Source organism: Pieris napi, chromosome 5, assembly GCF_905475465.1.
Source record: "Pieris napi chromosome 5, ilPieNapi1.2, whole genome shotgun sequence".
Classification (NCBI taxonomy): Eukaryota; Metazoa; Arthropoda; class Insecta; order Lepidoptera; family Pieridae; genus Pieris; species Pieris napi.
Window position 1 is genome coordinate 1,894,268 of NC_062238.1, and position 21,853 is coordinate 1,916,120.

Sequence of the window (21,853 nt, forward strand, 5' to 3'; positions counted from 1 at the left end):
TGGCTAGGAATGTCTGGCTGATTGTCTGAATTCCTTGGATTTAGATGCTTTTGTTTTTTGTTAAATAATATCATTATTGTAATTGTATTGGATTTCAGCGAAATTCATCAAGTTAGTGTCTGGCTCGACTCTACTTATGTATGGGAAGTACACTTTTTCGAAGAGCAGATCTATGCGGAATGAGGGCTTCCGATATGCCTGTTCCTCAAGAGCATCAAAACAATGCAAGGCACATATACACTTGTCTGCTGCCAATGATCTTCTGAAAATCTATAACGAACATAATCACGCACCTACTAAATATATGAAAACTATGAAAGGCTATATTAGGATAAATACAACAGTCGTGCCGTAAAAGTCGTCGAACCAATACGAGAAATCTGACGATCGGTAGCTACGCAAGGCGCATGATTCATTTTATTTGTGAATAAAACCTAAACAGTCGAAAAAAGAAAAACAATCAGTTCTATGTTTTTTGTTTTATTTTGACTAACACTTATTGATGATAATTTGGTTTCATCATACAAAGCCTGAAAACTAGATCCTTAAATTTAATTATTTAGTTTACTAGCCGTTTCGCGCTTTGCTGGACGAATTAAAATAAATTTTATGTTTCATTATTTTATTTTTTTTCATATTTTTATTATTCTTCTTTTTAACTTCCCGCTAAGTTCCCGAGTTTTTAACAGATGTTGACGTTTAGAGGTTCTAGGAAGCCTCCCCGAATGTTTCCGCGGTGAAGTCCGTATGGATAAATTTTCATAAAAGTAAAACAGCAATAAAAAAGGAACGTTGGAATTTAATAAATAAATAAACCATCTAGGAAAAATTTCGCATCGAATGGTGGTAGTTTCATGTCGATACGATCAGTGGTTTAGGCGTGATTGAGCCTCAAACGAAGACCATTTTCATTATATATATATAGATTATGGAACCTAATTGTCTTATGTACATCACGTACGTGTTTATTGCACATATCAAATTGTTAGTAAATATTTGTGGCTTTTTATTTTTTGATACCTCAGAATACGAGTGTACCCAATTTTAAGTTTTTTTTACTAAATGTAACTAGTACTGATTTTAATAAAAGTTATTTTTATTTATTTTATCATAGTACACATGACATACCTAAAACAACAGATGTAATATAAAAATCATTACGTAGTGCAATGGGCGATCTTTTTCATAAAACCTTTACCAAAAATTTAAATACAAATTTTATATCAAATCTATTAACTATTAACACCTGTGAACGTCAATATTTAAAAAATAGATTGTATGGTAGGTAAAATAGGTTGCTCGATAGACGAAAAATATGGCACAGAGCGCCCCACGCTTTTTCACAATAATACCAGTATTTTTTGTTCATTACCATTTTCAGCCTAAATTAGGAATTATTTTTCACTTTTTAGTTTGATGTGCTTTAAAAGCGTGTTTTTTAGTTTTTTTTAACTATTTTTTATTTTTTAGTTAAATTTTTTTCTTTTTTTTTTCGGATTATTGCATTGTCATCGATGTTTGACAGGTGCACAAAGTTTGAATTAAATCTGTCCGTTAAAAGTGGGTCAAAATCGAGTCCGAAGGAGTCGGTTACATACATACATACATACATACAGGTGAAGCTAATATAAAGCGTGTAAAAAGAAGAATCAAATTTACGATTACTACCAGTTCATCTACTTACGGGCAAAAATTGTCTCTTCTTCGTATCAACAATAGATACTCTCCGCCAAGTTCTGGTTAACAAGAAAGTTGTTTGTCCGTGTCCGCATAATGGCTTACGTACATGGCCAGTTTTAATATAACAGAGGCAATTGAATTGTATAATGTTTGCCTAGAATTCAAATTAAAATGTCAATATTATTTTTCAGCTGAATTTATAACAACGGTCTCGGGCGCAGTGTTACTTAGATACGACGGGTACACATTTTCAAAATGCGGTTCAAATAAAAAGGGAGGCTCTAGGTACACCTGCTCTGCTGCAATTACTAAAGCTTGTAAAGCGGTTATTTTCCTTTCAGCTGATAATACAATTTCGCTAATTCGTGGGGAACACAAACACGCGCGTCCCAGATATGTAAAGACTGGAGCGCGTTATATTCGAATTTAAGTAGGTTCTTTCATTTAGCGATATTAAATTTCGATTTGAGTCGATTTGCGATTTCTTTACATTGTTTACTTGACGTTTCAAATGCTTTTCATTATTTTCTTTGCCCGTTTTAACTAAATTTAAATTTCGTGTACCCTCAGGCATTCCATCATCCCATTTGCCCTTACAGAAGAACGGTTTTGGCCGTAACTCACTGATATCAAGATGAGCTTTCTGACAAACGGTCTAGGTCTGTATATATATATAAAGGGTCTTTCAATAGGGACTTCCGAACTTTTACAGTTGATAGCGGCCATCTTGTTGAAGCTACATCTGTCAAATTGGCTGTCATTTATTCAGTCTGTTTTGCCAAATCACCATGGATGGATATAGCGTTCAACAAAGCGTGCAAATGATAAAATTGTTTTATCAAAATGGGTGTTCTGTTCGGGCAACGTTCCGAGCGCTTCGCCCATTTTACGGGTGCCATAATCGTCCTACCGAGAGGACTATTCGCAGTGTGGTGGATAAATTTGAGTCCACTGGTTCAGTAAACGATCAACCAACACCCGTACGTCGACGAAACGCAAGATCTACCGAAAACATCGCCGCTGTCCGTGAGAGCAAGCAGGAGAATCTGAGGCAGTCGATTTCGTGTCGCTCACAAGAACTCGGCCTTTCACAGACCACAACTTGGCGAATTTTGCGTCGTGACTTGGGCCTGCACCCTCACAAAATTCAACTGACCCAGGAGCTGAAGGTAAACGACCATAGACAAAGACTTGTGTTCGCTGAATGGGCTCTGGAGCAGTTGGCAACTGACCCTAATTTTCATCGAAAAATCATCTGAGCGATGACCCATTTCTGGATGAATGGGTACAAACAAAATTGTCGAATTTGGGCCGATACAAATCCACATGAGATCCAAGAGCGTCCAATGCATCCCGAAAAAGTCACTGTTTGGTGTGGATTTTGGGCTGGCGGCATCATCGGTCCATATTTCTTTGAAAACGACGTTGGCCAGGCCATCACCGTAAACGGAGAGCGCTATAGGTCGATGATTACCTTAACTTCTTTTGGCCTGAATTGGATGATATGGACACCAACGACATGTGGTTTCAACAGGACGGCGCTACGTGCCACACAGCTCATGCCACATTGAACATTCTGCATGAGCGGTTCGATGGCATGGTCATCTCACGTGGAGATGATGTGAACTGGCCACCGAGATCGTGCGATTTGACCCCATTAGACTATTTCTTGTGGGGTTTTCTTAAGTCGCAAGTCTATGCGAATAAGCCACAAGCCACAGCGGCCCTCAAAGCCAACATAACCCATACCATCGGTCAAATTCAGCCTGATTTATGCACCAGCGTTATGGAAAGTTGGACATTTCGGATGCGCGCCACCCAGAGAAGCCGGGGCGGACATTTGAACGATGTGATATTCCACACATAATGGCATCGATAGGCCTTTCAAACTAATAAAATTGTTGATGATATCTAACACAAATTTTGTTTTATTTAAATTTGAAGATAGGAAGCCCTTAATGAAAGACCCTTTATATAGTTGCCCTCACATTTTGAAATCAATTTTCCAATCAGCAGGCTCAGTATAAAAATGTTTTATAATCCATATTATACTAAAACATGGTATTAAATTATAAATAAAGAAAAACGGTCTTTATAAAATTGTTTTTTTATTTATTTAAAGAAAAAATTGAAGGCGACTCTGAGTACATATATAAAGCGTAGATTCCGCCCCACATGGAGTGCTGTTTTCACCTCTGGGCGGGAGCTCCCCAGTACCAGCTCCTTCCTCTTGACCGCATTCAACGAAGAGCGGTTCGAAACGACTATGACCGATCCTTTGGCGTTGCGTAGAGTTGTGGGGTCACTCTGCATCTTCTACCGCATTTACCATGGAGAGTCTGCAGACTTGATAGACGAAAAATATGGCACAGAGCGCCCCACGGTTTTTCACAATAATACCAGTATTTTTTTGTTCATTACCATTTTCAGCCTAAATTAGGAATTATTTTTCACTTTTTAGTTTGATGTGCTTTAAAAGCGTGTTTTTTATTTTTTTTAATCTATTATTTATTTTTTAGTTAAATTTTTTTCATTTTTTTTTCGGATTATTGCATTGTCATCGTTCTTTGACAGGTGCGCAAAGTTCGAATTAAATCTGTCCGTTAAAAGTGGGTCAGAATCGAGTCCGAAGGAGTCGGTTACATACAATATAAAGCGTGTAAAAAGAAGAACCAAATTTACGATTACTACCAGTTCATCTACTTACGGGCGATAATAGTCTCTTCTTCGTATCAAGAATAGATACTCTCAGCCAAGTTCTGGTTCACAAGAAAGTTGTTTTCCGTGTCCGCATAATGGCTTACGTACATGGCTAGTTTCAATATAACAGAGGCAATTGAATTGTATAATGTTTGCCTAGAATTCAAATTAAAATGTCAATATTATTTTTCAGCTGAATTTATAACAACGGCCCTGGGCGCAGTGTTACTTAGATACGACGGGTACACATTTTCGAAACGCGGTTCGAATAAAAAGGGAGGCTCTAGGTACACCTGCTCTGCTGCACTTACTAAAGCTTGTAAAGCGGTTATTTTCCTTTCAGCTGATAATAAAATTTTGCGATTTCGTGGGGAACACAAACACACGCGTCCCAAATATGTAAAGAATGGAGCGCGTTATTTTCGAATTTGAGTAGGTTCTTTCATTTAGCGATATTAAATTTCGATTTGTGTCGATTTGCGATTTCTTTACATTGTTTACTTGACGTTTCGAATGCATTTCATTATTTTCTTTGCCCGTTTTAACTAAATTTAAATTTCGTGTACCCTCCTAGGCATTCCATCATCCCATTTGTCCCTTATAGAAGAACGGTTTTCACCATAACTCACTGATATCAAGATGAGCTTTCTGACAAACGGTCTAGGTCTGTAATATATATAGTTGCCCTCACATTTTGAAATCAATTTTCCAATCAGCAGGCTCAGTATAAAAATGTTTTAAAATCCATATTATACTAAAACATGGTATTAAATTATAAATAAAGAAAAACGGTCTTTATAAAATTGTTTTTTTATTTATTTAAAGAAAAAATTGAAGGCGACTCTGAGTACATATATAAAGCGTAGATTCCGCCCCACATGGAGTGCTGTTTTCACCACTGGGCGGGAGCTCAGGTCTAGGTCTGTATATATATATATAGTTGCCCTCACATTTTGAAATCAATTTTCCAATCAGCAGGCTCAGTATAAAAATGTTTTAAAATCCATATTATACTAAAACATGGTATTAAATTATAAATAAAGAAAAACGGTCTTTATAAAATTGTTTTTTTATTTATTTAAAGAAAAAATTGAAGGCGACTCTGAGTACATATATAAAGCGTAGATTCCGCCCCACATGGAGTGCTGTTTTCACCTCTGGGCGGGAGCTCCCCAGTACCAGCTCCTTCCTCTTGACCGCATTCAACGAAGAGCGGTTCGAAACGACTATGACCGATCCTTTTCCGTTGATCCTTTGGCGTTGCGTAGAGTTGTGGGGTCACTCTGCATCTTCTACCGCATTTACCATGGAGAGTCTGCAGACTTGATAGACGAAAAATATGGCACAGAGCGCCCCACGCTTTTTCACAATAATACCAGTATTTTTTTGTTCATTACCATTTTCAGCCTAAATTAGGAATTATTTTTCACTTTTTAGTTTGATGTGCTTTAAAAGCGTGTTTTTTAGTTTTTTTTAACTATTATTTATTTTTAAAGTTAAATTTTTTTCATTTTTTTTTTCGGATTATTGCATTGTCATCGATCTTTGACAGGTGCGCAAAGTTCGAATTAAATCTGTCCGTTAAAAGTGGGTCAGAATCGAGTCCGAAGGAGTCGGTTACATACACACATACAGGTGAAGCGTGTAAAAAGAAGAACCAAATTTACGATTACTACCAGTTCATCTACTTACGGGCGATAATAGTCTCTTCTACGTATCAAGAATAGATACTCTCCGCCGAGTTCTGGTTAACAAGAAAGTTGTTTGTCCGTGTCCGCATAATGGCTTACGTACATGGCCAGTTTCAATATAATAGAGGCAATTGAATTGTATAATGTTTGCCTAGAATTCAAATTAAAATGTCAATATTATTTTTCAGCTGAATTTATAACAACGGCCCCGGGCGCAGTGTTACTTAGATACGACGGGTACACATTTTCGAAACGCGGTTCGAATAAAAAGGGAGGCTCTAGGTACACCTGCTCTGCTGCACTTACTAAAGCTTGTAAAGCGGTTATTTTCCTTTCAGCTGATAATAAAATTTTGCGATTTCGTGGGGAACACAAACACACGCGTCCCAAATATGTAAAGAATGGAGCGCGTTATATTCGAATTTAAGTAGGTTCTTTCATTTAGCGATATTAAATTTCGATTTGTGTCGATTTGCGATTTATTTACATTGTTTACTTGACGTTTCGAATGCATTTCATTATTTTCTTTGCCCGTTTTAACTAAATTCAAATTTCGTGTACCCTCCTAGGCATTCCATCATCTCATTTGTCCCTTACAGAAGAACGGTTTTCACCATAACTCACTGATATCAAGATGAGCTTTCTGACAAACGGTCTAGGTCTGTATATAGTTGCCCTCACATTTTGAAATCAATTTTCCAATCAGCAGGCTCAGTATAAAAATGTTTTAAAATCCATATTGTACTAAAACATGGTATTAAATTATAAATAAAGAAAAACGGTCTTTATAAAATTGTTTTTTTATTTATTTAAAGAAAAAATTGAAGGCGACTCTGAGTACATATAAAGCGTAGATTCAGCCCCACATGGAGTGCTGTTTTCACAACTGGGCGGGAGCTCCCCAGTACCAGCTCCTTCCTCTTGACCGCATTCAACGAAGAGCGGTTCGAAACGACTATGACCAATCCTTTTCCGTTGATCCTTTAGCGTTGCGTAGAGTTGTGGGGTCACTCTGCATCTTCTACCGCATTTACCATGGAGAGTCTCCAGAGGAGTTGTTCGGGTTAATACCTGCAACTGAGTTTCATCATGGGAAGTCGAGGCAGAATGCGAAACTCCACCTGTATCACCTCGACGGTTTTCGTTCCACAACATGGCAGTTTTATCGCGCACCATTTCAACTATGTGTAACCAGCTATTCACTGAAGTATTTCCGTACCAATTCGACTTAGAGTCCTTCAATAAAGGAGCGTACAGCATTCGCGAGCCATATGGCATTGAGAGCGTCCATGTGATATCAAGTGATTGCCTGTTTGCGCCCTGTACTATAAAGAAAAATGTTTTACAGCCATAAAGGAAACGTTTTATTTATTGATTATTTATAAATTTAAGATGTGAGATGTCTCCGCACAGTTTTTTTGAAGTTATACTTCTTTAGGCGCGCTATGAAAAATTGATAAGAGTGAAATTTTACGATGCGCGCGCACCGTGATACAAAATTAACAGAATGAAGTTGCCCACGGAAGATCCTACGGCATTGGACATAATTTAAAAACAACATTCGAATAATAATAGAATTTATGTTACACTTAATGTAAGAGAATAATAATAAATATTTATTTATTTAATTTTTCAAATGTAAACTGAACTTTATTGACTATAATGACTCCTTTTCCAGTCTTTGATTATTTTATTGTAATTAATTATTTGCATGCAATCAAAAACTATTTTTAATAATGCCATAGAAGTATAACTTCTTACGCGCTTACACGCACCCTTTTTTTACTTAATTCACTACGACTCAACAAATTTTAAGAATTAATTTAATCTGTTTCAGCACAATTTATAACAACGATAAATGGTTCAAGGCTACTTGTTTATAACGGATATTCTTTTGGAAAATCTAATATTCTCGCAAATGGCGCTGCAAGATACAGATGCACGAAACGGGGAAAATGCAAAGCCTTTATACGCATTAACGCTGATGAAATAATTTGTAAAGTATCTGAGAATCACAACCACCCCCCGACACGGTATAATTATACACACAAAGGCTATATTCGTATCTAATTTGTGTTTTAGAAAGAGTTTATAAATAGAGTAATTTACTATACACACCCTCACATACACCCATACAACTTTATTTGTACTAACTTCTAATTAGTTGGCTGTTTTGTTTTTCTTTCTTTAATTAAAACGTTAAATTTGTTTGCCTACCCATATATGTATGTACTTTTTGTAACCACTCAATATGACTTTGCTGTGGAATGGAACCTTCTCAACTGTAATCTTATTGTTTGTTGTAGTTGTTATATAGGAGAAAATAAAAATTATTCTTATTCTTATTATACTAAACTGTCTTGTCTTTTTCTATGGTAACTTCAACTTAAAGGTACACAACATCTGTTTGAATTAGCTCAAGATTACGGCCTATACGTAACGGTGCCATGTAACTTCCAGATTATGCAATTTTGATGTAGTTCTATTTTGTGCTGCAACTTTGGAATTGGAATCGGAATAGCTAGTGTGTCTGTCCCAGCTAACTAGCTTAGTTAGCCATTCAATTAATCACGTTTACCCAAGCTCATACTGATGACTTCTGGACGATCCGTCGGAATAGCATCACTTTTACGCAGATTGCGAGGTAGTAGAATCCTCAGTACAATAGATAACTATACACAGTCGCACATTGTTAGGCAGTTTGTGCGTACGCTTGTCGGCTATGGGAGACTTGTACGCGTAGGCTGTTTATTATGTCTTTTAGAGTTACTTAAAGGATCTGTTTTATCTAATTGGAATAAATATTTACTATTATTTATTAAATAGCAACAAGCGGCCTGAATGATATTCAGCCATTTGACACATCTAGACAATATGTATTAATTGGATCGGTGACGTTTTATTATTTGCCTAGTTCACTTCAATTTAGTTCCAGTTTCTGCCACCTAGTGCCGAAACGTTCCAAACTGTCAATGTGGCGTCTGTCATGATTTCCAAACAGTAATGTTACATTTTAAATAAAGAATTTTGTCAGATATTTTTCTTACTTGAACACAATGTTCCATGATGTATCATGTATAAAAAAACATGGCAGATATTTCTGTCATATGGTCTTAACCAGCCAATATATTAAAAGTTGTAACAAAAAAACAATTGCTACTGACGACTAGCTAAACGACGCTGTTTAGTAAAGAGGCAAGGCTAGAGAACGGCTAATAGAGTTAGTTGGCTGCGAGATATCTACCCGTTTTCATTCCTTATTATGTTTTTTTTACACGCTTTATATTAGCTTCACCTGTAGGATGTATGTATGTATGTAACCGACTCCTTCGGACTCGATGTTGACCCACTTTTAACGGACAGATTTAATTCGAACTTTGCGCACCTGTCAAAGATCGATGACACTGCAATAATCCGAAAAAAATTTAATAAAAAATTAACTAAAAAATAAATAATAGTTCAAAAAAACACGCTTTTTAAGCACATCAAACTAAAAAGTGAAAAATAATTTCTAATTTAGGCGGAAAATGGTAATGAACAAAAAATACTGGTATTATTGTGAAAAAGCGTGGGGCGCTCTGTGCCATATTTTTCGTCTATCGAGTTTGATGTGCTTTAAAAGCGTGTTTTTTAGTTTTTTTTAACTATTATTTATTTTTTGCAGTCTTAACTGCGTGTATGTAAAAAATATAATTATTGGCTTAAGCGCTATGTAAATGCTTGTTTGATTTTTAGTCTATGAAATTTATTTCCAGTTCGCTTCGTTAAAAAACCATGCGGAAGTCATATTCTGATCTACAATAACCATACGTATACGAGGAGTGGACTCGTTCGTAGAGATGGCTCCACTCGCTATGTCTGTTCAAAATACTACTCGATAAAGTGCAAAGCATTTCTACATATGGAGAGAAATAATAAAGTTTATATTCAGCCCTCAGAGCATAACCACGATCCACCGATATATATAATAAAAAATGATGTTGTTCATATAGTACGAAGATAGTTTAGAACAAATTTATATAATTAAGATTTATTATTCTATAAAAAGCTGGTTTATATTCATAGAATTTTATTTCGAGGGGAATGGGATTGGGGGTGTTTTTTCCGTTGTCGTATAGACTCTAGTCTGAAGATCCGACATCCGGCAGTAGACCAAAAACTTAAAAACAAGATGGCTACCACAATTCGCCAAAATCGCCATTTGTGTGTTGTTGAAATTTGGCAACGCGTCTTCTATTTCGAGCATATCTTACGGAAATTGCTGTCCGTATCCGTCTCCAACTTTCATACCATATTTTTTAAATAAGAAAATTTATTTGTTGTGGCTGTTATCAGCAGCGTCAAACACTGTGCTTGGTTGTCAATGTCAATAGAACTTAAATCTATTTTCAAGATGTCATACAATGACGTATGAAGTTTGTATTTTGGGAAAGGGATACTCTTCTTGAGTTTTGAGTATTTTAACAGAACAAAGTATGTGCGTTTTGAAATGTAAGTTTGGCTAATTTGTCAATTTTTTTCTAGCACAATTCTGTAAGAAACTGAATGGGAAGGAGATTTTAATTTATTGTGGCTACACGTTTTATAAACATCAGAAAATGTCAAATGGATATCGGTACACGTGCTCCAAGGTGACTTCCCAAAAGTGCAGAGCACACCTTCATGTAACGAAAAATCAAGAAGTATCTAAAGGGATTTTAGTACATAATCACAGTCGACCGAAATATATAATAAAGGAAGATATAATTTATGTTATCGGTTAATTGTGAAAAAATAAAAATTTAAACATCAAAAAAAGTTTGTTTACGTTATATTTATGATTTAGTAAATAGCAGTTTCAGCGAACGACCCTCATCTCTGAGGTCGTAGGTTCGATCCCGGGTTGTGCACCAATGGACTTTCTTTCTATGTGCGCATTTAACATTCGCAAGCCCTGTGGCATTGAGAACGTCCATGGGAGGTGGTATTACTTAACATCAGATGAGCCTCCTGGCCGTTTGCCTCCTATTACATAAAACAAAACAAAATATTTTTAAAGAAAAAGCTTTTTTACCGGATTAAGGTTATGTATTATTATAAATTTACAATAATTTTAACATAATTTTAAATTTATCCGAGGTTTCGCGTGCTTTACAGCGTGCGTGGTCACGTTGACTGAAGACAAAAGGTGTTGGATGTCAAAAAGCATCACAGCTGTAGAGAAAGTTGCATTTTATTTCCCCGGAGTTGGTATCGACTAAAAGATGGAGGGTTTTGGCAAAAATGGCTCACGGTGTCCTCTATTTTCGCGGATTACAAACATAACAGGACAAAATATTTTTCTGTTCGTATAAGTTTGTTATATAAATTTTGATTTTGTTTCAGCATGCTTTTATAAGAAATTCAATGGAAAGAGTGTTCTCTTGTATGGCGGAAATACGTTTAGCAAACACTCAATTATATGCGAAGGACACCGCTATTCATGTTCCAAAGCGACCTCTCTAAGGTGTAACGCTTACCTTCATGTAACCAACGATTTGAAAATATCAAAGATGTCCCTAAATCACAATCATGATCCGCCGAAGATTAGTATACAAAATGATCTGATACACATTTTTCGAGATTGTAGTAGAAAATAAATTATACCTAACGTAAGATTCCTTTGAAGAAACTTCGTGTTCACGCAAAATTAGACTTGGGTGAGCAGTGTTCGCCTAGTGGCGTGGCGTGCGACTCTCAACCCTGAGGTCGCAGGCTCGAACCCCCGGCTGTGCACATTTAACATTCGCTCGAACGAAAATATCGTGAGGAAACCGGTTTGCCTTAGACCCAGTCGATGGCGTCAGGCACAGGAGGCTTCACCTACTCGCCTATTAGATTGTCAAATGATCATGAAACACATACAGACATCTGAGGCCCAGATCTAAAAATGTTGAAGCCATTGATTTATTTATTTAATTTTGTATAAAATTGGTAAATGAATAAAACTCGTGACATGAAAAGTTACTGGATTAACGTCTGTTAAATGGTATCATGGTCCTAATAGTATGTATATAGAAGAATATGGACGGATATTCGTTTTTATTATTAATCTAATTAGTGTATTATTTAAAACTTTACAGCACGATTTTATATGAAGTCAAACAGGAGAAAAGTTCTGCTATACAATGGCTATACGTACTTTAAAGAAAAACTTCTGAGTAACCAAAATCAGCGATTTGTTTGCTCTAACACAAAATTTTCAAATTGCAAGGCATATATTCATATTACTAAGGATCTACACGTTGCCAAGGAATGGGGTAGTCACAACCATGACCCGCCGAACTATGCTCTACAGCACGATCTTATTATTTTCTTTTAATTGTGTAAAGGCCTGTATTCACTTTGATTAGTGCTAGTGCAAGTGATTAGTAATTGAAATTAGTGCAGGTGTGTAGTGCAAGTAGTGTCCAATTATTGTTTAGTGGCTCTGTTAAGTAAATTCAGTTGTCATATAGTTTGGCAGGCACGCTGCGAGTGAGGGGGAAGGGAGGGCGCACGTGACGTCACAACTCGCAGTTCACTCGCAAAAAAAATAGAACACGCTTCTAATCACTTTACTACGCAGGCTACTAATCTCCTAATCACTAATCACCTGCACTAATCACTAATAAAAGTGAATACAGGCCTTAAAGGATAGTTTAAAAGATAACAATTGTATTAATATATTTTATATCCTCATAACTGAGTATACTTTGACGCGTTAGATTTAAAGAAGTTTATTCCCATTAAAAACATTCATGTCACTAAATTGAGATTTTTTTTTATTAAAAACATAACAGTAAAATATATCACGTCACCACGGCACTGTCGCTTAGTGGGCTGGTATTTCAAATTTAGGACTTAAGGACAATTAATTAAGCCATTGCAATCTACGATTTTAAGACAATTTAATGATATGACATTTTTTTTGTGTGTTCCCACAAGTGTGTGTGGCAAGTGGGATTGTGGAAAACCGTCAGTTCAGTTCTGTATAAAAACAACATATATGTGCGTTAATTTTTTTATAACTGTTTTAAGCTCCACACCAATTTTTTAAAAATATTATTATATAATTTAACTTAAAGCTTTAAATGCCTTTTTAATTGTAATATTAATTTGCCTTCTACCCTCATATTAGTGCGCGAAACACCTGGATAGTTCTACGTTAAGAGTTACTATCGTTATCGTATTATGTTAATGCTACAAATTTCAATAGGCAGAGTATTTGTTTTTAAAGTTAACGATAAACGTCGCGAGCGCCGTTTGAATGCTCTCATAGGCGGATAATTCTATCACGCCACTCGGCTCACTCGGACATGTCAGTGATTGCAATATCTCTACTGGTACGTTATATTTACTTGTTATTTGCATTTAAAGTTTTGTTTGTTATATTCAATTAGTTTTCCGTGTTAGTTTGTTTTTTCGTTACAACATATTTTATCGTGATTAATCTTTGTTTTTTCATGAAAACTTCTCTTCCCTGTCGTATTTCCCCTGTTTCATAAGACACCAGGCTAGAGACTACGTCCAGGGTAGATAAGGAAGTGACATATTACTGCTTTCTTTGTATTTTTTTGCTTCTTGTAATTTTGTTTTACGTTGGTTTTATACTATGTAGCAATTATTTAATGTTATTTTCAAAATGTTTGAATTAGCTTTATATTTTTTTTAGATTATGCCTCCTCAAAAAACATAACTCGTGAAAAACGTCTTGAAAAAAAGCGTTTGGCAGAACGATTGCGATACCAACGCATAAAAAGTGACCCCGAAAAGTATTCCCAACATAGGGAAAAGGAAAAGAAGAAATATGAAAGAAAAAAAGAGAAGGGAACTATAAAGACCGTAAACCAAATGACACCCAGAGAAAAACTAGAAGCTAGAAAGATATGGAGAGAAAAGGCAAAACAGCAGAGACGACGTTGAGCTCTTCAACATTTTTGTACCATATACCAAATAAATATTATTATAAATAAATTAACACTTTACTATATCAATATTGTTTTTATATTTTCGTGGTAGTTGTTATAAGATTTATCTTTCTTCAATCGTCAAGGAAACATCTAAAGCAATCTGTTTTCACCGGTTTCTGTCCAGCGTCTTATGACAGTGTACAGCTTTGAGGACGATGAGTCTTTCACTTAATCGGTTCATCTGGTTGATGAACGTCCAGATAAGATTACGATATATGTATAATATAGCATATAATAACATAGTATTTTTTGCAGTGAGATTTTACAGAAAGATGAACGGGGCAACGCTACTTCTTCACAATGGTTACACGTTTTGCAAAAAAGCAGATCTTCAAAACCAAACCCAACGTTATATATGTTCTAAAACAATCTGTTCGAAATGTAAGGCATATCTTCATATTACGAAGGACCTGCTGATTTCTAAAGAATGCCGAAGTCACACTCACCCCCGGCCGAAATATATTTTAAAAGATGATGTTATTATTATGCTGTAAAGTTATATATTTTGGCCCAAAGGGCTATATACGTAGTGATAATCTTAATTAGAGATGAAACGGATATTCGGTAACTATCCGGCTAATCCGGTTCCAATTTTAAATTATCCGGCCGGATACCGGATAAATTGAAGGCACTTTACACTTTGCTTAGCACCATAAGGATGCGCACTGAATTCTGTTATGATAATTATATATGAATATATTACTCTAATGTATGTCTAAAAGTAAAGCAAGAAATATATTTATATAAATAATATTAGTTACTTATATTAGCTATAGAGGAGTTGTTCTGAGCTCTGCAGCTGAGTTTCATCATCGGACGTCTAGGCAGAATACGAAATACCACCCGTATCACCTCGACGTCCGTCGTTCTGCGTCACACCAACTAGGTAATAAACATCTTGTGCACAGGATATTACAAATTTGTTGCACGCGTAATTATTAATTTCTACAATTACATTGTTAAATATTTATTATGATTGTAATTATAAAAACTTGTACTTAGGCTAAGTTTTTTTGAAGAAATAAAGGTTTCATTTCATAAAAACCTAGATTTTTCAACATACCATTTCTCTGGCATTGAGTGGCCATGGGTGGCGGATCGCTTAACATTAGATAAGCCCGTTTGCGTTTGTTTTATAAAAGACTTCAAAAATAAAGGTTAAAGTCGTGTAATTTCTTCCACCGTTGGAGTTACTGTTACCTTGTTTCTGCGTCAATTTTATCGAATATTGTTACGGGCAAAAAGGTAATTAGGCAAGGACATAGGATTAGGCACGATAGGCCAACAACAAAACACACAATAAACCATATTAAAGTGTAATTAATAAAAATAAAGTAACTTGCATTTAACCATGGCCCATGTTTGAAATCCTTATTTTTATTGTTTTTTGATTGCTTAACAAACGCGACAAGAATTTACCCTGCCACCTAACACGGTAAAATCTGTAATAAAACAACTAGTAAGTGACGTCGACGTTCTTATGTTTTAAAGTATGCTATGAAGTTCGTCTAATAAAACCTTTGTTTCGTCCAAATCGTCATGCACCGTCGTCACAGCGTGACCGCAGTCATCGCAGGCTACGACAGCCGTTTGCCTGGGTCAGACAACGTCTCACTCTGGTACGTATTATTAATATTATTTTAAATAATAATAATAACAAGCAAGTTTAACAATATTATGACATAATATTGTTAAACTTGCTTGCGTCAATTAACTAATAATATTAAATTAGAAACGAAGTTTATATATATACATACTTCTCTGTGCATCATTTTCCTGTTTTTACGTAGACAGGGGAGTGATAGCTTTTATTTATAAATGTGATTAAATTTACTAAAATTAAATTTTATACATTTTTTTATGTTTGTTACACTTTTACGCAATATTTGGTATAGTTGACATATTTGGTATTGAAGAAAAACATTTGTTACAGAATTCCAGCCAAAGAGAACGCCCCGAGGTAGAGAAGAAATGTTAGAAAAGAAACGTGAAAATGAAAGAAAACGCTACGCCAGAATTAAGAACGATCCGATAAAATTCGCCGCTTATAAAGCAAGACTTAGAAGACGACGACGAAGACGACGAGACGACGAAAATATTTAAAGGCAAGAGCTGCGGGCTTAATAAAACGATATGACAGAACGTGAAAAACGTAAATATAGAAAGTCCTGGAGAGATACATCTTCTAAATACTATAAGACAAAATGTGTTAAAGACGCTACTGGAGATTTAATGCTAAGCTCGCATTAGGGAGCGTTCAAGTATTACGTCACGCAATTTTTGGAGATTATTGACCCTCCCCCCCATGTAACGCGCCGTAACGTTTTTCTGTACCCAATAGTAAAACGTTACGTGACGTCCCAGTGACTCTTTATACCTAAAAGTTACCATTATGTGGTGTAAAGTACTGGAAAGTCGAAAATAATATTACTTATAATAACAACAATAATAACAAAACGCGTAATTGAAAAAATAAAAATATTATTATATTTTTAAAAATATTTAAAAAAATGTATTTGGGTTTTTATTTCGGAAAATGTTCCATATGTCGATAAGTAGCTAATAAAAGTCATAAGTCAAAGTCAAATTATATCAATTAGGCCTATTAAAAAGGCACTTTTGAAATTCATAATTAGACATATTTAAAAAAAAATACTCTAGTTGCCTCTTCCAAAAAGTAGTTTCATATGGAGAAGAATGGGCAAGAAACTACATACTCTTTCAAAAAGGAAGTGAGCCTTACGTTTAAGCACCTACATAGTAAAAAAACGGAGGCAGTGCTTATTAAGTTCTTCATCCGGTCGCGTTCTTTGAATTTTATAAAATTGTAATTCAACATTCTTACTCGTGATTATATTTTTATTACACTTACTTTTGCACGTTTCCAATAATGTCGCTTTACTTGTTCTACACCTAAAAGAAATCGCTTGCTACCACTTGCTTACAAGTCCCCCCGTTACCTCCCTAATTTATGTTCGATTTTATTAACCGATTGTATTGAATACTATTTTTGACCAACCAGGCTACCGAAGATAAGCCAAAAGTGAAATTACAGAATTATCACTGAATAAATTCAAAATTCTCGTTAAACGTAAATTAACGAACAAGGCTTTTTATAAATTTGACGATTAATTAAATGATCCTAATCCTTGGGATCGATTTGGTGACTTAACGAAAACAATTTGTATGACCCAATACTTGGCGATTAAAAAGAGTGGCGGAGAGTTTCTTGCCAGTTCTTGTTGCTCGCTCTACGCCAGTACTAAATGTAAATTCCTGCGAACTGGTATTAAATGTAAATTTTGTATCAATTTAACATCTTTTCTGTTGACGTTCATAAGTGTACTTGGTTACCTATATGAATAAAGTTATTTTGAGTTAGAGTTAATTTTTTACGACTCATTGGTCTAGTGGTTAGTACCCCTGACTGCGAATCCATGGGTCCCGGGTTCGATCCCCGGCTGAGACGAAGATATCGATGTGATGAGCATTTGGTGTTGTGCTTAGGTCTTGGGTGTTATATGTATTTATATGTATTTATATGTCTATCTATCTATAATATGTATGTATATCCGTTGCCTAGTACCCATAACACAAGCTTCACCAGCTCAGCATGGGACTCGGTCAATTGTTGTGAATTGTCTTAAAAAAAAATTAAAAAAAACATAAATATTTTATTACAGATTTTATTACGATTTTAATATATATTTTTTTTTCTAGCCAAAGTCTATAGAAAACCTTCGGGGATGAGTGTCTTACTTTACAAAGATAATACTTACAGTAAACAGAAATTAAGCAGTATCCATGGCCATCGTTATAGATGCTCGAGATACGCGACCACTAAATGTAAGGCCTACCTTCATGCGACGGAGGATATGAAAGTAGGTAAAAAATGTATGGATCATAACCACGCACCACCGAAATTCCTTATACATAATGATGTAATACATAAGTATTGAATATTAGATGTAGTAGGTGTACAGGTTTTATTACCTCTAGGATAAGTTTTTTGGGTCTCATAAGAATAAACAAGTTGTAAACAAGAGGTCTTTTGTAATTTTGTTGTATAATTGTTATACTAGCTGACCCAGGAAACGCTTCATATAAAGAGTATACTGCTCCCTTAAAGGCCGAAAACGCACCCACTGTCCATGGGTTGCGATGACTGCCCTTTTTGGGCATCCCGTAGGCCCGTTTGCCCCCCTACACTATACCAACCTCTATTCATATGGAGGTTGGTATAGTGTAGGGGGGCAAACGGCCTATTTTATAATCTATATTTAAAAAAATGCTAAGCGCAAAACTCTAATACGGCTAGACTAATGCGAGTCGTTTCGATGAACTCTGAGGAAGATTTTTATTAAAAAAATATTTTAAAAAATGTATTTGGGTTTTTATTCCAGAAAATGTTCCATATGTTGGTAAGTAGCTAATAAAAGTCAAAAGTCAAATTATGTCAATTAGGCCTATTAAAAAGGTACTTTTTAAATTCATAATTAAGATTATTAAAATAAATGACTAGCTGCCTTTTCCAAAAAGTAGTTTCATATGGAGAAGAATGGGCAAGAAACTCCATACTTACCCTTTCAAAAAGGAAGTTTTTTAGCAGCTATATAGTAAAAAAACGGAGGCAGTGCTTCTAAAGTTCTTCATCCGGTCGCGTTCTTTGAATTTAATAAAATTATAATTCAACATTCTTACACGTGATTATATTTTTATAACAGTTACTCTTGCATGTTTCCAATAATATTTCTTTACTTGAAACCTAGAAGAGATCGATTGCTACCACTTGCTTACGAGTCCCCCCGTTACCTCCCTAATTTACGTTCGATTTTATTAACCAATTGTATTGAATACTATTTTTGACCAACCAGGCTCCAGAAGATAAGCCACTTCTTACATGGAAATTGTTTTCGTTTTTACAACAAACTCCCAAGCGAAATGAGAGAATTATCGCTGAATAAATTCAAATTCAAACAAATAATATAAATTTGACTAAAGCTGTTTATTTAATTGATCCTAATCCTTGGTCCAGTTCCAACAATTTGTATGACTCAAAGCTTGGCGATTAAAGAGAGTGGCGGAGAGTTTCTTGCCAGTTCTTGTTGCTCGCTCTACGCCCTTGATTTGCGAACTGGTATTAAATGTAAATTTTGTATCAATTTAACATCTTTTCTGTTGACGTTCATAAGTGTACTTGGTTACCTATATGAATAAAGTTATTTTGAGTTAGAGTTTATTTCATAAATATTTTATTACAGATTTTAACATACAATTTTTTTTCTAGCCAAAGTCTATAAAAAGCCTTCGGGGACGAGTGTCTTACTCTACAAAGATAATACTTTCAGTAAACACAGATTCAGCAGTACCACTGGGCAACGTTATAGATGCTCGAGTTACTCGACCACTAAATGTAAGGCCTACCTTCATACGACGGAGGATATGAAAGTAGGTAAAAAATGTATGGATCATAACCACGCGCCACCGAAATTCCTTATACATAATGATGTAATTCATAAGTATTGAATATTAGATGTAGTACGTGTACAGGTTTTATTACCTCTAGAATAAGTTTTTTTGGTCTCATAAGAATAAACAAGTTGTAAACAAGAGGTCTTTTGTAATTTTGTTGTATAATTGTTATACTAGCTGACCCAGGAAACGCTTCATATAAAGAGGATACTGCTCCCTTAAAGGCCGAAAACGCACCCACTGTCCATGGGTTGCGATGACTGCCCTTTTTGGGCATCCCGTAGGCCCGTTTGCCCCCCTAAACTATACCAACCTCCATATGAATATAGTTTGGTATAGTGTAGGTGGGCAAACGGCCTATTTTATAATCTATATTTAAAAAAATGCTAAGTGCAAAACTCGAATACGGCTAGACCAATGCGAGTCGATTCGATAAACTCTGGGAAGATTTTTATTAGAAAAATATTTTAAAAAATGTATTTGGGTTTTTATTCCAAAAAATGTTCCATATGTTGGTAAGTAGCTAATAAAAGTCAAAAGTCAAATTATGTCAATTAGGCCTATTAAAAAGGTACTTTTTAAATTCATAATTAAGATTATTAAAATAAATGACTAGCTGCCTCTTCCAAAAAGTAGTTTCATATGGAGAAGAATGGGCAAGAAACTCCATACTTACCCATTCAAAAAGGAAGTTAGCCTTATGTTTTAGCAGCTATATAGTAAAAAATCGGAGGCAGTGCTTATTAAGTTCTTCATCCGGTCGTGTTCTTTGAACTTAATAAAATTATAATTCAACATTCTTACACGGGATTATATTTTTATAACAGTTACTCTTGCATGTTTCCAATAATATTTCTTTACTTGAAACCTAGAAGAGATCGATTGCTACCGATACCTCCCTAATTTACGTTCGATTTTATTAACCAATTGTATTGAATACTATTTTTGACCAACCAGGCTCCAGAAGATAAGCCACTTATATGGAAATTGTTTTAATTTTTACAACAAACTCCCAAGCGAAATGAGAGAATTATCGCTGAATAAATTCAAAACCTCTCGTTAAACGTAAATTAACAAATAATATAAATTTGACTAAAGCTGTTTATTTAATTGATCCTAATCTTTAGTCCAGTTCAAACAATTTGTATGACTCAAAACTAGGCGATTAAAGAGAGTGGCGGGAGTTTCTTGCCAGTTCTTGTTGCTTGCTCTACGCCCTTGATTTGCGAACTGGTATTAAATGTAAATTATGTATGTTGTGTATCAATTTAACATCTTTTCTGTTGACGTTCATAAGTGTACTTGGTTACCTATATGAATAAAGTTAGTTTGAGTTAGAGTTTATTTCATAAATATTTTATTACAGATTTTAACATATAATTTTTTTTCTAGCCAAAGTCTATAGAAAGCCTTCGGGTATGAGTGTCTTACTCTACAAAGATAATACATACTTACAGTAAACACAATGGGCAACGTTATAGATGCTCGAGATACTGGACCACTAAATGTAAGGCCTACCTTCATACGACGAAGGATATGAAAGTAGGTAAAAAATGTATGGATCATAACCACGCACCACCGAAATTCCTTATACATAATTATGTAATACATAAGTATTGAATATAAGATGTAGTACGTATACAGGTTTTATTACCTCTAGGATATCCCTATTCGCTTAGCTCCTTCTCTATCTTCCTTTAAATTTCTTCTGTACAAACATTACCTGTCCACATCGTATCCCTAACTTTAATAATACCTACTAACTGACATGAGACTGATCTTAAATTAAATTCTGAAATTAAATTATAATGATTCATGTGCACTTTTTATTATTATTATTATAAATTTTTGTCATGTTTCCTTTATTAGTTTAGTTTATTTTTTGTTCCTGTTTAGTTTCTTTTTCTGAACAACTATATGTAATACATGTATTTTTGCACTTCTTGCCTACCTTATGTAATTTAATACTTTTTTTTCTTTTCTCACAGTGGTTGCTTGGAAGAGATCGCTCGTAAGCGATAAGGCCGCCAGTTGCTTTCTTTTTATTTAATTATGTCAATTGTATTATATTTATGTATATGCAACGAAGTGTTAATAAATAAATAAATAAGTTTTTTCGGTCTCAAGAATATTTCTGTTGTAAACAAGAGGTCTTTTGTAATTTTATTGTATAATTATTGTTCTACTACTGCTCCATTAAAGGCCGACAACGCACCCACTGTCCATGGGCTGAGATGACTGCCCTTTTTGGGCATCTCTTTAGGCCCGTTTGCCCCCCTACACTATACCAACCTCCACATGAATAGAGGTTGGTATAGTATAAGTTAGGCCGGCTACGTA

The 21,853-nt window shown here is 35.1% G+C and overlaps 2 long non-coding RNA genes across 2 annotated transcripts; both read left to right on the forward strand.

The window, feature by feature from the left end:
- Positions 1-12,038: 12,038 nt before the first annotated feature.
- On the forward strand, positions 12,039-16,388 carry LOC125049843. Its single transcript, XR_007117062.1, has 3 exons — positions 12,039-13,414; positions 13,744-15,660; positions 15,975-16,388. It is a non-coding gene; the product is annotated as an uncharacterized LOC125049843 (long non-coding RNA).
- A 1,317-nt stretch (positions 16,389-17,705) lies between these two features.
- Positions 17,706-19,651, forward strand: LOC125049835. The gene is made up of 2 exons (XR_007117059.1): positions 17,706-17,922; positions 19,329-19,651. It is a non-coding gene; the product is annotated as an uncharacterized LOC125049835 (long non-coding RNA).
- Positions 19,652-21,853: the final 2,202 nt, after the last annotated feature.